Source organism: Prionailurus viverrinus, chromosome B4 (genome assembly GCF_022837055.1).
Source record: "Prionailurus viverrinus isolate Anna chromosome B4, UM_Priviv_1.0, whole genome shotgun sequence".
NCBI classification, from domain to species: Eukaryota; Metazoa; Chordata; class Mammalia; order Carnivora; family Felidae; genus Prionailurus; species Prionailurus viverrinus.
The window spans coordinates 51,390,932-51,404,383 of NC_062567.1; the positions used below are offsets into that span (position 1 = coordinate 51,390,932).

At 46.6% G+C, this 13,452-nt stretch overlaps 1 protein-coding gene across 5 annotated transcripts in view; it reads right to left on the reverse strand.

Moving 5' to 3' along the window:
• The window catches only part of LOC125169840 (cationic amino acid transporter 3-like), a 56,976-nt gene that overhangs the window by 19,172 nt on the left and 24,352 nt on the right, over positions 1-13,452 (reverse strand). Inside the window, exon 1 of one of the 5 annotated variants that reach the window (XM_047865622.1) lies at positions 7,458-7,572. The exons of the other annotated variants lie outside the window; for them this stretch is intronic. The gene's annotated coding sequence lies outside the window, so the exon portion shown is untranslated. Of the gene's footprint in view, positions 1-7,457; positions 7,573-13,452 lie in introns of those variants that run through there. 5 annotated transcript variants of the gene reach the window in all.

The window sequence follows — 13,452 nt, forward strand, 5'->3', positions numbered from 1 at the left end:
GGGGAGACAGGGAACCTTCTAGAAAAGTCCTGCAGAGAAGACCAGGGAGCAAAAACCACCAGCTCCATCCCACCCCATGAGCATATAGAAGTTTAATAAATTTTATAATGTCCAGGACTCCATGCATTTAAAGCCAGGAGTTGGGCAATTATATTTTTTCTCCAAGTTCTACCCTTTACCCTCTCCCTCCCCGATGAACATACATCTTTTATGAAACACACTGAACCAGATCCTGGACATTAGCATTTGTCTTCTCTAGAAAGATGGGATTCATTTCAGCAAAAGAAATTTAGGATACACTTTAGAAAGAATATCCTTAGAGGTAGGGTTGGTAAATGCTAAAAACAGACACACACACACACACACACACACACACACACACACAGAGCACCTAAATAGAAAAGGAAAGACCTTCCTATACTGTCTGTGGGATGGACCTCCAGATGATGTGTCCCACATCAGGGAATCAAATATTGTCTCTCTAAATAGTAGGGAGTTAATTAGTGTCTAACCCTTAGCTCAAGGAGGGAGATGATTGTTCCCCTCCCTCAGTCATAGCAAATCTTCTGAAGAAGGATTACACAGCCTGTATGTAAAAGCTCACATGCAGAAGCCTAGTTTGCTGTCCTATCCCCTGAGGCCTCCCTCTCCCATTGGATCTCAACCTCTCAGCCCCTCTCAGTGTCCGTTCTTTGGACTCGCCCTGTGAGCCCAGCCCAGGTGGAGGGAAAGCTGCCCAAGGGAGGAGAAGACAGGGTCCTGTTCTCTCGGATGTGAGAAGAGAGACATACAAGACAAGAAACCCTGGGGAGAGAAAAGCATATAAGTTAATAGAGTGTAGCCAGATCTGTTGAGGACTGAGGGAACTCTGGAAAGGAGGATGGAAACAGAGATGGAGAGTACAAGGCAAGATCAGAGGGAAGGAAATTCCAGATTTAGAGGGTGGGTGTGTGAAGGACTTGGAAGACAGGAGACTGATCTGCTCAGCAGGAATGGAGAGAATCAGCGAGAAGATATGGAAGATGAGCATGAGGATGGTTTAAAATGCCTAATGCATTTAGATATGTACGTCTTTACAACTATACACAGTTCTTTGGCATAAATCTCATGTTATCTTCAATACCAGGCTACAGGAGCAGGTTTTAGTGTGGCTATTTTACACATGACACAACTAAGGCAGAGAGGTTAAGGACCTTGCCTCAAGTCACAGAGCTGGTAAGGGGCTGAGCAAAGAATCAAATGACTGCACTGTAGTGCCCCGTCCTGCAGGTTCTGCTCTGGGAAGCAGCCAGGCTTGGGGCCTGTTGTGTGAGGGAGAAGTGACCCCCAGAGGGCAAAAGACCTGCCTCCTGGGGCCCTTCTCAGCATATTCTTCCCAGGAGAGCTTGGCCAAATTGAGGCCTCATCTGGGAAGTGGGGAAGTCATACCTTACCCTCTGAATATGAAAGGCTAAACCAGATCATTTACTGAAGTTCCTTTAGCTTTAAAATACAGAATTCAGTCCATGGAAGGGGTGGATGAGGGGATAACCAGGATAAAGGTCTCAAAGCCTCAGTCTTACCATTACCCCTCCACACCCCATTATGTCTCCCTTTCCTTCTTTCTGTCTCCTGACCCCCAGTGGCCACTTCCCCACTTTTCTAGGCCCTGGAAGTTGCCTCCCCCCAGCCATGGCTCACTAGCCTATACAGTCCAGGCTCAGCCAGCCTCACAGAACATGAGGACACATCAGGGCCAGCGACATCAGCCTAGCTTCTCAGCATCTTGTCCACCCAGCCTGGGGTCACGGTGGAGTTTTAACCATGGTATATTTTACATTGCTACCCCACAGAGAGCAGACCCTGTCTCCTCCATCCCTCTGCCTCCCTAACACACATTCCCTAACACACTCACCAGCCCCCCCCAACACACACATGCACACCTGCATATTTCCTCCTCATCTGTCTCCAAGGTTCACATTCTCTACCAAAAGATCTTGCACTTACTGAGAGCTCTGATTTATCTGACCCTCTCCTCTCCATTTTCCTGCTCCTTGCTAACTAAATGAGTAATATTCTCCCTGTCTCCTAGTAAACCTTCTGCAGTTCTGTATCTTCCTTCACCTTGCCTCTTTTGGTCATTGATAGTCATCCATCACCTAAGTCATAGGGCTTTGTTTAGTAGTCCTTGACCACTCAGCTCACAAACATTTGCTGAGGGAGCTCCCAGAGCTGTTTGCCTTTCTGTTTGGTTCTCGGCCTCATCTCCAGCTGCCAGGAGCTCCCCCAGGGCAGGGCACCTGCTCCTCCCTTGGGTCTCCCCTCAGTGCCCAGCACACATATAGAGGGTAGAGTGTGTGACTCACTGATTCTGCTCCCTAGGAGAAAGGAGGGAACTGAGTAAGAAACCCAAGCAGGGACATCATCTAAGCCTACACTGCCCTGTGAGGTTTAGTATCAGGGAAGCAGGCAGCTGGAGGGAATCAATCTCTAGTGGGACAGTGCTTTCCTTTAGAAATCCCAGGACACCTGTGCATTTGTGTGTGTGCATGTGCGTGTGTGTGTGTGTGTGTGTGTGTTCGCGTGGGAGCACACCTGACATGCAGGGAGGGAAGTGGAATATGTGGATATGAGGCTCCAGGAGTCCAGATCCTGTCTGGAGATGAGAGTACATGGGGATCTGACTTCCACACCCTCTGTAGTCCCAGCGGACACAGGCCCATGACTGCAGGGATAGAGGGCAGTCAGCTCTGCCACCACAGGATGAATGTAGGATGGACTTTGGGCAGCTTCCATCCTCCCTGGGGTCCAGTGCAGAAATCACATGGTTTCCTGTGTTCTGGTTCAGTCCAGTCCCCACCCTCCCTTCTTGTCCACACTCACGGGCATTTCCTGTGTTCAGAGTTTAGAGCACTCGTTAGGCTGAACCATATGAAATTCCTGATAGTCAGTTTTGGTTTATGCAGTCAATTACTTTGGTTCTTCTCTCTTTTAAAAATCCTTTTTACACCAGGCTAAGGAGACAGGGGAACAGTTTGATGAAGGGCAAAAAGTAAGAACTAATATTTATTGAACACATACTATGTGCTGAGTGAGTTGCATCTTTACCACAGCACTAATTCTCACCACAGTCCCATGAATTATTTTTTGCCCCTAGAAATAATTATGCCCCTGCAATTATTTCTCACCTTTTACAGGTGAGTGGGTCCAGGTGAAGAGACTACATGGGGAGTAACTGAGATTCCAACTCAGCCCAAGACCTCCGCTTCACCACTCCCCACCCACACACCCAGGGGAGTCCTGGAAGAGATGAGACCCAGAAGGCAATGCCTGCAGATTCACAACAAGAAGGGAGAGGAGGAAACAACCACACTGGAATTCTGGCAAGGCCAGAAGAGCCCCTGTGGAAGGGAGCTGGGGCAAAGACCAGTGACCACAGCTGAAAATAGCAGCTTGCTATTTTACTGTTTGCCTCCTTGTCATGACCTTAGTGAAGGACAGATGAAGGAAGAGAAGAGATAATGATACTTGGACAGCCAGGGCTCCTGCCAGGTGCCACTACTCCTGCAGACAGACGGACAGACACAGAGACACACATACACAACACACACCTTTGCACATAAGCTGCCCTCTATTTCATGCATCCACACAGATGGAAAGACAAGAGCCTAGGTCACAAAGCCACTTGGCACAAAACTACCTGCATATACATCTTGCCCTCTAACACACACACACACACACACACACACACAGAAGACATGCAAAATACATCTCTGGGTACCCTCCAGTGGGCCACAATACCTCTCCTAGCAAATTCAGAACATCCAGCCTGGCTGTCAAAATCTGCCTGTCTCCATTCCCCTTCACTCTGGTTCCCCAATCCAACTGTTTATCCAGGACAGCAAAGCTGCGTCCTTCCTGCCTTATGGTTTGTTCATCCTGCTTCACAAGTAACAGAGAGAGGTTCTCTTCTTCTTTTCCTCCTCTGCCCCATGTCCTGTTGGGTTTCTCCTTCTACACCCACCCATGAGTCCCCTCCTCCAGGCAGCCTTCCCTGATGAACTAACTGACTCTGATTCTGAATGTGCCCTTGTCCTTTGCACTTATTGGTCTGTACTGGGTGTGTGTCACCACTCAAAGGTAACTTTGCATATTAGTTGCCAGGGAGGGGAACATAAGCTCCCCAAGGGCAGGACCATTTGAGCAAGTATTTCAGGCAAATGCAGGCCTCACCCTCCAGCCTCACCAGGCTGGGAAGGGAGCCCTACTACCTGATATCACAGACAGGAACATTAATCTGGCTCCAGCAGCCACCAGGAATGTCTCCCTGTGTCACATGCTGCAAGTATCTCCTTTGAATGACCTTTCAGAGACATTTTGGAGGAAGGCACATCATCCACTGTGTCTTCCCACATTAACCTGGTTTTTAACTGGAAATACTGCTTCCCAGCAGGGTCCTCACCTTATTCTCCAGCCTCTGAGAAAACTTTGCAATTCTCAAAAATTAGATCCACCCTAAAGGACAAACATGTGTCTCTGGTGAGGATGCTTAGAGCTGTGCTGCAGGCTGTGAAGGTGACCCCACAGAGGATGCCAGGTGACCAGGCACCTGCAGCAGCAGTTGTAAGTGCTCCAGTGAAGAAGATGTTTGTATGGAATAAGTTCATTGTACCTAAATAAAAGAGAGAGACAAGGAGAGGCTTGAGGTCCGCTGAAAGTGCTTTGAAGAGTGTGGGGTGTGCAGAACAGTAAGCCTGGGAGCTTTGCCTCTGCATCCCTGACCAGAACTGCCCAGTTGCTCCTTACAAACCTCACACATGCACATGGGGCATCGGGTCCAGGGAGGGTATGTGGCATGTCTTTTACTACAGGAAGGGGAACAGAAAATATGTGTGTCTCTCTTTTATCCCCTCATGACCTGTAACCATTCTTGTACATATGAAGCTCTCAATAAGGTCATTGGTTCTTATTATCTAGGTCTCCCAAAATAAGCACTCAAACCAGTGAAACTCAGTCCCTTTAAATATTTCTTCTCACAGTACCCCCAACTATCTCACCCCTTGAACCTCAGTATCTATCCCCAGGACAATTTCCCTGTCAAGCCTTCTAAGCACCCTAGTGATCATGGGGCCCCAGCTCAATTCCCAGTCATTCCAACCCCCCTCCTCCATCATTTACTCAGTGTCTCTCCCTCCTCCTCTCTCCCTTTCCAGGGGGCAACTTAGCCCCCTGGGTGCCTCCCCAAAGACAGGCAGTCACTAATGAGCACTGACCACTAGAAGGGGAGGATCAAGGGCAGCCTAGTGGGTGGGAGGGGATTCCAGAACTAGCAGATAGGGAGTCCTGTTAGCATCTGTCAAATATTCCATCTCCCTCCAGCATCCCTGTATCTTGACTCCTGGATCCTGCCAATCCATCTCCCTGCTGAGTCTGATGGAGTGAGTTCAGGTGAAAACTCACAGAAAACTGGTCTGCTCCAGACCCATTTTCTCCAGGAAGGTCACTATCCCTGCCATCTTTCTTTGAAAACTCCCAAAGACTCTGGGAAACTGAGGCTTTACATTGAACCAAAGGAGGAGGAGAAATTGTTCTCTCTGTTTAATATCTTGATTTCAGCCCATGTGTCCACTGCCCTTCAACAAAAGCAGAAGTGAATACTTCAGGCAATGGCACAGAGAGTGAAATCTCAGGAAGACTATCCCAGCCTTAAGGAGGTTCTGAGTGCCTCATGAAACCAGTGGAAGTGGGAGGAAAGATGTAGTTGGATGATCAAAGATACCCTTTTGTTATATAAGGAATTTCTACTGGGGGGGGGGGTTGCTGGGCAGGGGAGCAGCTCTAGGGACTTGATGGGAACCTTCTCAGCAGTGACCTGCAAGGGCTCATGGGCCACAAGAGGGCAGCAGAGAATGGCTTTCCCTGCAGAGCCAGCCCTGGGCCCTGGGTGCAGAGATAGGCTGGGGGAGTCTTTGGCTCCACCAAGAACCCATGAATTTCCATTTCAGGAAAACCCTCTTGCAGCCCTTTCCACTGGCATCTCTTATTGTCTTTGGGCCCTGAAATGCCCGCAACACTGTGCTGTGCACACACTCACCCTCAGCACACACACCCCTCTGCCCCTCAGAGTCCCATAGCCCCTGCCCCTCTCTTTTTACTTTCTGAGGTGCAAGAGGAGCTTTCCTTCATTCATAATTTGCTCTTTTCTTGTGTTTCCAGAGCTCCTCAAAGCTTCAAACAGCGAAGTACTTTCCCCTGTTTGAATCTGGTCCCTCCTACCACAGCCTCTGTTTCCATTTCTCCTGGCATAGTTTGAAGTGACAGGGGAAACAGAGGGAAAACTGGTGGTTTCAGAACTCCCTTCTCTGAATCTGCCCTGTTGATCATGGCCCTCCTGCCCAGGAAAGGACTGACCCATCTGTGATCCACCAGCTGTAGCCCCATATCCTTTCAGTGTCCCTACACTCTGGACCCACTTCCTTATCCAGAAGAAACTACTTCCAGGCTTGTGGATGCAGGTGCCAGAGTTCAATTTCACAAATGTGGCCTGGGCTTATGAGGCACTAATTTCAACAAGAGGATTTGAGTTAAACCCATCAAGAACTTCCCAGCACAAGGGGTCTGAAAGCTCAGCTTGTGTGAAATTCAATAAGAATGCATATATGGGCCTTCCCAGAAGACTCCAAGAGACAAGGGCTTGGTTTGGGCCTGTCTGGCTAGTACTGACAAAGACAGAAGTTTTCACTGTGACTGTGGTCATCCCAGCCTCAGAAGGTGGTACACAAAGACTTCTGGGGACTCTAAGGCCTCAGGCAGAATGGGTGGAGCCTAGAGGTAGGAATACCACCCTGGTTAGTCTTTCCCTAGAACTGGGGGTAGGGACAGGTAAAGAGAGTAGGCCTGAACCATCCACTGTCTGGCCACCCTCCCACCCTGGCCCAAAATCTTCATGGCCCTCCCTCGTCAGAGCAGGACCTCTGAGCTCTTCCAATGTAAGCCCTGAGTGAAGGCCTCAGGACCCAGTCTCCACCCAGCCTCCGATCCAGGACCCTGATGCCATACCCCTGTGCCTGGCAGGGCAGAGACACCCACTGTTCGGGCTACCCAATCTCCACACCCCAAGCACTAAGAGCCTTTCTGTTCTTCCCTCCCACCTCACCCTACCCCATAACACAGCCTGAAACATGCTGGAAGTTTGCACAAGTCAAAGGTATCTTCACCTCTGAGTTCAGGCTCCCCTGGGACCACACACACACACACACACACACACACACACACACACCTGCACATGCACACACACAGATGTTCATACTCATACATACACACAGACACATAACCTCAACTATACACATATACACCCTCATATGTCACAAACATACTCACATGTATGCAACACAAAGACACTTTTCTCACAAACTCATACATTTATAGACAGGCTTCACACATAAACATATACATACTGGAAGACTCAAACAACACACCTGTGCATACATGCCACTGTATTCCTTCTTAGGATCCAAAGCCCAGTCCTTTAAATTACAGAGGCCTAGAATGTTCAGGAAAAGGAGGGAAACCCACAGGAAACCCATTTCCAGTTTTCTGGTCCACACTGGAATTCCTTTGCTATATTCTTCTTCCTGCTGCAGAATCTCTAGGACCTGGGCCCAACCATGGAAGCAGAACCTGCAGAGATAATACATTCGTGCACACAACAAACACTTTTGGGCCTCTACCTTCCATTCCCCACCTCACCTCCTGCCCCCATCCCCTGGCCTGAAGCTGAGGCAGACACATTAAAGACAACTTCTGGCCATGGTAGAGTGGAAACAACAAAAGCTCAGGATTCAAGGACCTGAGTTCACATCCTGCTTTGCCTCTTAATATGCTGTATTACCTTGAGCACTTGATACAATCTCTCTGAGCCTCAGTTTCATCACATGTAAGGTGGAATTAATAAAATTTACCTAATAATTCTTTGAATATTAAAAGGCAGGTAAAGCTTTCATCAACAAAGTGTCCACCCACAGAAAGTGACCCCATTCCATCCTCCCAAACTCTGTGCTGATCATCTCCCCAACACCCTTCCAGTCCTTCTGTCCCTGAAACAGAAACCCAGTCTCTTTCAGCCTCAGACCCTCAGTGGTGCACACCTTAGGAGGCATGATCTTCAACTTGGCAAGCTCCATTCAACTCACCACCCCAACACTGGCCCCTGCCTCTCCTGGTCCATTTCATCTGGCACCCTTTTGCAGGTTGCAGTTTCCTTAATAACCATTAATGGGGCTGACCATGGCCTAAATGTCTGCACTGGGCCTGCACATCACATGGACTGAAGGGCTAATAATCCCCCAGAGAGCCATCCCAAGGAAAGTCATCATTAATTTCTGTGTATTACTCCAATTTCAAGACATTCTTTATGAACAGACAGTGCAGGAGAGTTATAGGACAGCACTTGCTGTGCTAAGCAGATGTGGAAGAGAGAGTGTGTCCCCTGGAATATAAACAATTCCTCAGATGAAACCCCATTAGATTCTGCGCTCACAGTTGGGAAGCAGCCCAGCCCGCCCCCACCCAGATGGGCACACCCAGCAGGTGCCTGGGTAAGGGGAGCAGGAATCACAACCCTTCCTTTGCTGCTCAGGTGGTCTTCTCAGCTCCCCTCCAGAATGAGGACTCAGCTGAGTGGGAAGTGGCTCTAGAGGTCCTACCATCACCTTCCTGGGACACTCCAAGGACCCACATACACCCACAAACTCCCTTGCTATCCCTGCCACAGGCTTTATTTCCTATATTCCTCCCAGACTCTGACTGCTTCTGAAGTGCTGTCTGTCTTTGCCTTCTCCCAGTGGGATTCTCCTCCAGTCCTTGCAGAGTACCCACCACCCTGCTGGAGGTTTATTTGCTTTGGCTTCTTGTTGCAGAGAAACTGAAGACACTTGGGTCTATTGGTGAACATGTTTTATACTTCATTAAAAGATTGTGCTATAACAGAACATATAGCATAACAATAGTCACCTCATACAACTTTTGTATTAAATAGGTGATCACAAAAAGTGTTGGAAAAAAGTATAGGGCATAGTACTCAGCACATGGAGCTATTATCTTCATCATTTTGTGGGCATGGAGATATGAAGAGGTAATACATAAAAGAGTTTTTCTTTTCCCTTAGGGGTTTTTAAATCTCATCAATGAGACAAGATAAACACATGGAGAGATAAAGAACACGGAAACCTAAAACTCTTATTTGAGCCCTAACATGCAATTTATTTTCCTAAATCCAAGACGTTTTAAAATTTTCAGCAGATTTCAATGCTCTAATAATTTTTCCTTCCGTCACTCATCAACCCCATGCCTCACTGCCTTACATACATCACACATTCACCCTGGCCTTTCATTTCAGGAGTTGATTGGAGAATTCTTCGGATAAAAAAAATTTTTTTGAAACTTCATTTGGTGCATTTCCCTGTTTCTGGGCAGGAGCCCATCTGAGGCATTCAAAACCCAAGTGACACAGCCATACACACGGCTAGAGAGCCTGCTCCCTCCCATCTCCCCTGTCACCCTGTAATCTCAGAAAATTCTTCCTTATGTTCAGTCTCAATCTGTTTTCCTTCTATGTTGGCCTCTCTTTATCACTCGTTCTGATTGGGAGTGAGGTACACAAACCCTGCAAAACTTAAGAAAATTCTGAAATGCCCACCGGGTAACATTGTTCCATTGCTTATTGCTCCAGGTCTCTGTAATTATAGGTCTCACATAGTTTGTTATTAACCCATTAAAAATCATCAAAATATCTCTTAAAAAGAATTAGTTTCGTCCCTACAGGAGTTTAAACCCTTTTTCAGCCATTGGGTTTCTCTTTAAAATTTTGAAAAATGAAATTATCCTAATTTCCAGGACAGGTAGTTAAGAACTCCTATTTCAATTCCCCAACCTCCGTAGCCTTCTCAGTGTCATCGCGTTATCATGCATTTGACTAAGGGACAGTACAACCCTGAGTTGGGGCATGACTGATATGACCTCCCCCGTCCCTTTCAGGCCATCATATGAAGTAGGGGAAACAGAATTGACAGCTGTCCTGACCTACCCAACACTTGCCCCAGGGGAGCTCCTGAGGACCAGGAAGACTCCAGCATAAGCATGGCAGGCATTTTCCCAAAGTGGGCAGAGTGTCAAACCTGGCACAGTGACTGGTTTGAGAGACCTGGGGATAGGAGGGCAGCCAGGGCCCACATGTCTCCCTCTTCCCCAAATTCAATTTCCCCAACCTAGACCCCTCCTCTTATGTTCTCAATTCCAAAGTTTTCAGAACTTCCAGAGTACTCATCTGAGGTCAGACACCTATCATCCATCATCTAAGGCCAGCACTACTCACACCCAAAAGGGCATACAAATCACTTTGGATCTTGTTAAAAATGTATATTCTGATTCTGTAGATATGGTTGGGGCCTAAGATTCTGCATTTCTAACAAGCTCCCAGGTGACACCCACACAGCTGGTCCATTACCATACATTGAAGAGCAAGGAACTAGATGACTGTAACCGGTGCTATAACTGTCTCCCAGGAGAAGTCCATCTATTCACACTGTTCTGTATGTCCTCTATATGGCAAAGACAGTCATAACTCATCCCATCCTGATTTGGGAATCTCACTCCATGGCACAAAACAAAATACAAATCAGGCTCATAAATTCCCTCCAAATGTGAATAAATACATCCCTCACAAGTGTGTCATTCTTTCATAAGTCCTGAAGGTCCATGTACCTTAGAATTATTGTCCCATTTCCTTTCCAACTCACTTATCCATATTTTATTTTCCAAATTGCTCTATAGGCATCCTCCTCCAGATAGTGTCTCTCAACAAATACCTCTTTCTCAGCTTCTACTCATACCTTCCCTTCCAAAGTAATGATGTCTCCATCTCTATCCAGTTACTAATTTAAGTTCATTTTCCACCCCATTTGGGGGTGTGAATTTTCTCTCCCCAAAGAATCTTAGATTCTCTCACAAGGTTTTTGCACAAGTCTCTTAAAAAAGCATCTAAAGGAGTTGGTAAATATATAATAATCCTGCCTCTACAGCCTTCCCTGGAGGCACCTACTCCCTGTGAGAATATGAGAAATTCCACAAGTAAGAAAGTAGCTTCATATCCCTCCCTTCCAGGGCAGGACACATACACAAATAGAGAACACTGGCCCTCCTATGCCAACCATAAACCTCTGTCAAGAAAGATGCCTGTTGTGCCCATGTTGAAGTTGGTCTCCTCTTCTGGGAGTCCCTGGAGTCAGGTAAATTTGGTTGGGCCTTCTATGAATTTGCTACTTCTGGACCCTCTCCACATCCCATGGGAATATAGAGCAGGACTAGGGAAGGCCCAATCAGCCTTTCTCCTGAGATAGCCTTGTATTTTCCACGTTGCTCTTTGAATGAACAACACTGTTCTTACTGTTGGGTCTACAGGAAGGGGAGAAACTACTCCTTGCCCTGAACAAGACTCCACTCTGATGAATCAGACAGGACAGTAACCAGAACTCAGACTGAGACACACAAAGCAAAACTAGAAGTGCCTGGGTACACTTCTAGATGTATCTAGGTACAGACCTAGGTACAGGTCTAGATATATTGTTCTGGATTGAGAGAAAGGCTGTTTGTCAATGAAGTCTCCCAGAAGATTGTTTTAAAGGAGAGGCACAATGCTAGCCTGAAAGGAAGGACAGTATTCTATACCAAAGAAAAATGTGAGAGTTAATTCAATTTAACAATTCATTTCTCATTATGTGCCTGGTCCTGGGTGATGCTTTGGGGAAGTGAACAAGATATACTCCTTATCTATGGTCAGGAAAAAAAAAATAAAGAAAATAAAGACACACAGATAACTGTGGTATTTTCTTTTTTTATTTCAGCCTTATTGAGGTATAACTGACATATAAAGTTGTAAGATATTTAAAGTGTACGTTGTGGTGATTGGATAAGCATATACATTGTGAAATGGTTCACTATGCTTTCCCCACTGTGAAAGCATTAATGATGGTATTTTAATCTAAATTTTTCATGAAATGAAGTAAATGTTCAAAGGGCACCATATTTCAATGGCTTCATCTTTACACATGGACAAGCTGGAGTCTTGGTCTTCAGTGTGAGGTCCCTGGAGAAGACCCCACCCAGGCCTACTGAATTCCAAATGCTAGAGGAGGAGCCCAGCAATGTGTGTTTCACAAGCCCTCCAGGTGAGCTGACATCAGTTCAAGTTTGAGCACCATTGTGCAGACTGCTATTCCTGGCTTCTCTCCACCCACCATCTTTCATTGTGACTTTGATTAGTGGGTTGAAGAGACAGCACTGAGCATGCCCAGCTCAGCCCCTTCCCAGTTCTTGGGTTTAAGTTTTTTTTTTTTTGTTTTTTTTTTTTTTCCAGAACCAATCAGCCCACTGGACACATGTATTCTACATTGCTCACAGAAGAAAAGCAGGTTTTCTCCTGTGGTGGGAGGCAGAAGGTACTCAGCGCTGCTTATGATGAGGACTAAGTCTGCCTAATTTAGTGATGCAGGACTAGCAAGCCAATCACGTTTCATATCTAAAGCTGACAGTTTATTCACCTATGTCTTGGGTAACAGCTGATTCCAGACATAGGAGGGAGAAATGCAGGGTTTTTTGTTTTTTGTTGTTTTTTTGTTTTTTATTGAGCAGAATGCAGGTACTGAGTGGCTTGCTCAAGGTCACATTGCTAGTTAGTGGTAGAAACAAGACCAAAACCCAGGATACTTGGCTCTCGGCTGTGCACTTTCTGAGCAGGTGGACCAAAGCAGACAACTGTAGAGAAACTGCAAAGTTCAAGAATACAGAAATAGCCAAGTAGAGGAACAAACCCCAGGGCTTTACACCATGGGTAGTGGGTTTAAAGCCAAAGTGCTTTGTGCTCAGAGGAAAGCCCTGGCTCCAATCCACCTGTGTGGGTTCTGTTGCACGCTCACTCCCCTCCCGCCCACTGCCAAGGGTCAAGCTACATAGCCTGCTCAGTGGAGTCTGAACAAACATTGCCTCATTCTCCTAGTGTCATTATCTCTGCCTACAATCTCTCCCTAGTACCCATGTGTGGCAAAATCCTATCTATCTTTGGAGAGGGATAACCCAAATATCATTCGTTTACAAAGATGTCTCTGATTTCACCAATCAACTCTCATTACTGTGCCAGCCACAAATGATCACCCTCCACTCTGAATTCCCAAGACACTTTATTTGTGTATTACTTATGATAGCTTTATACTTTATGTTACAGGTATACTTTACCCTTTGTATTAGAATATAAGCTCTTGGAGTGGCTGGATGGATTTAGGGTAAGTGTCTGACTTCAGCTCAGGTCATGATCTCACGGCTTATGAGTTTGAGTCCCGTGTCAGACTCTCTGCTGTCAGCATAGACCCTGCTTTGGATCCTCTGTCCCCCTGCTTCTTCCCCTTCCCTATTTGTTCTCTC